This window comes from Bidens hawaiensis, unplaced genomic scaffold (genome assembly GCF_021521415.1).
Source record: "Bidens hawaiensis isolate Kalapana, Puna unplaced genomic scaffold, B.hawaiensis_p1.1 tig00029298_1, whole genome shotgun sequence".
Lineage (NCBI taxonomy): Eukaryota > Viridiplantae > Streptophyta > Magnoliopsida > Asterales > Asteraceae > Bidens > Bidens hawaiensis.
This window is the reverse complement of record NW_027494833.1, coordinates 46368-49307: the sequence shown is the minus strand read 5'-3', so window position 1 is coordinate 49307 and position 2940 is coordinate 46368. Positions and strand designations below refer to the sequence as shown.

The window sequence follows — 2940 nt, the reverse complement described above, 5'->3', positions numbered from 1 at the left end:
CAAGAACCAAGCCTTTCATGTATTATTATTATATAATATATGATAAAAAAAAAACTCTAACAGCTCTCCTACTAGCCGATCGGAAAGAAGCAACAAAAGAAAAGAGTTTGTTGGTTTTAAGAATTGTGGTCGGCTAGTAACAAAGCAAAATTAAAATCTCAAAATACTTGGTTGGGTTTAAGGAGACAATATTGGATTATGTGGTGGGAATTAAATCCCATGGCCAGTAACAAAGCAAATTGAAATCTCAAAACAGTCCCCCTCTAAATTCTGATCGGGACGTCAGCCAAGAAAAAGAATATTATTTTTAAAGAAAAGAGCAACCAAGAAGTATTGGTCAAAGAGTTTTGGTGCACAATTTGGTTAGTTATTTATCCGGTTTTAAGTTTTAGACATTGTTTTCTTCATTTAAGTATTGTTAGAAATGGTTTTGCTACTATTTATTTTGATTCTATTATTATTTTTATGAGTAGCTAAACTATTTGTACTACCTAAGTTGAGATGATTATTGACATTGCTTGACGGTTTATTTGGTTTTAACTAATACGACGTATTAATATCGAAAAGATTTATATAATTCAATCTTTGATGTGTTAAAATATTGTTTTATATAATTATTGTTTGAGATTCTGCGTTTGACTTTGATTGATTGATTGATTGTGTGTCGTTCGATTAGGGTTCTACGTTTAGGTTATAGACTTGATGTTTATGTTCTCGTTGTGGTTAGTACTACCATAGGAATTTTGAGTGCAATTAAACATTAAAATTCAATAGTTTCACCTTCCTTGCGACCGAGAGGTAATTGGGAGTCGGTTTATCTCGTATCTTTATTCGGTTAGGTTAGAATTGCGCGAGAGCGAGTTTTGGTCTTTTCCGGTTTATTTTTGCATGCAAATAAGTGTTTTAGATCGGGTTAGATTTTGTTACCCCTTTATCCTTACAATTGCTAGTACCAATTTTTAGCGGGTTTTGTGTCGTTAGTCTGAGAGGAGATGCCTCATTAGGGTACCTTAGTAATATTTTTCCTGGTGCGTTTATTCAATCTTCTTAGATTTGTGAGGGTTAGTTGGTGAGACCGCGAGGTGACCTGACGAACTTTAATGAGCCTTAGTTGATTATTTTAAGATCTCGGTGTTGTGTGATTAGTTAATTCCGTTAGCCGTTGAACTATCAGTAGGATTCTTGCCTAGGTAGTCGTTTCTCCATATATTTTAAAACCTCGTTAAGTCACGTTAAGTTTTCTTGTTAGTTTCATTAAGTTAAGTAAGTTAGTTAAATTATTTAAAATAAAAAAAAAATAATAAAATCAATTAGAAATCTTTCAGGGTAGGACTTGGATTAGGGTTTATAATCTGAGCCGTTCTCACGTGTCTTCGAGTTCAATATCCGGACTTTCCTCATCTTTGCTATACGCGACCGGTACACTTGGCGCTTGTGTGAATTAGGATAGATTGTTTAGTTTTTAAAGCTTAGATGCGATTCGTGTTTTATTTTTATATATATATTTTCGCACATCAAGTTTTTGGGGACTTACTTGCTTTCTATTTTACTTGCTTATTTGTTTTTATTTGGTTTTAGTTTAAATTTAGCCTAGTTAATTTTAGTTTTTCTTTTTATCGTATGCGTCTTACACGCTCACAAGGACCTCCGAAGCTTGAAACGTCTGACGATACCGAGAAAGTGCAGCCCAAGAAAGAGCGTTCTGTTTCACCGACAGGTTCTGATTCTTTTTCTACTTCTATTTCTTCCGCATCTTCTAGGGATAGGAAAAATGGGTGACCAACCGTCTAGGATTGTAGTAGCTGACTATGGTAGGCCGACAACGAATCTTCATTCAAGCATTACCTTATCGAACGGTGCCGCCGTTGGCAACTAGTCCATTCTTGCCCACATCATGCAACTCATCAAAACTACACTCCAATTAGAAGGGCTATAGAGCGAAGACCCTTCAAACCACATCGACATGTTTGTTCAAATCTGCGAAACTTTCAATATCGAAAACATGAACAATGAAGCCATCTATCTCCGTCTTTTTCCCTTCTCACTCGTCGGCAAAGCCTACAAGTGGGTGAAGTCACTACCAGCGATCCATCACCATTTGGGCGGGCCTTCAAAAGAAATTCATGACCAAATTCTTTCCGCCATCTAAATCCGCTCGACTCCATAAGGAGATTTCTTCCTTCCGCATGAGATCCGATGAGTCTTTCGGGGAAGTTTGGGAAAGATTCAAGGACCTCCTTTTTAGTTGTCCTCATCATGGTTTAGATAAGTGGATGCTCATCGAGAAATTCTACAATGGAGCCACTCAACACGTGAGAGAGATGTTGAACCAAACTGCTAACGGGAACCTCCTTAAGAACAAAGATCCCGATGAGTGCGTCATCTTTTGTGATGATCTAGCAGCAAGCTATGAGGGGCACAGGGGCAAAAGTTCTTCCATGTCATCGAGAGGAGTACTTCAGGTCGATTCGAGCACTAGCATGCAGGCGCAGATTGATGTTTTAAACAAACTCGTTAGACATCTTACCTTTAAGAGCGTCACGAAGTGTGAGGTTTTCCGAGGGGGTCACGACACCATTGATTGTCCTATTAAGCCGGGTAGCAATCAGAAGGAGGTTTACTTCGTCAACAATCCCTTGAGATATCAAAACCCCGCCTTCGGCGGGAACACTAGCTGGAGAAATCAGATAACAATCGAGGGGGACAAGCCAGTGGCTACCAAGCCCAATACCAAAACCAGCGTCGAGAGAATCTCTTCGGGCAGGGGAGTTCAGTTCAAGAGAGTTGGAACAAGTGGGGAGAGAGGAGAAAAATGAGGCGAAATTTGTCACTCAGTTCAAGAGAGGAGATGATGGCTGAGCTGCTAAAGCGAGATGAGAGGAACCGAGTGACAAATGAGGCGAAATTTGCGGAACACGATGCTATGCTGAAGAACCAAGC

General features: G+C 39.0%; 1 non-coding gene across 1 annotated transcript; it reads right to left on the bottom strand.

Moving 5' to 3' along the window:
• Positions 1 to 2156: 2156 nt before the first annotated feature.
• Positions 2157 to 2263, bottom strand: LOC143578599 (small nucleolar RNA R71). Its single transcript, XR_013143302.1, has one exon. It is a non-coding gene; the product is annotated as a small nucleolar RNA R71 (small nucleolar RNA).
• Between the last annotated feature and the right edge of the window lie 677 nt (positions 2264 to 2940).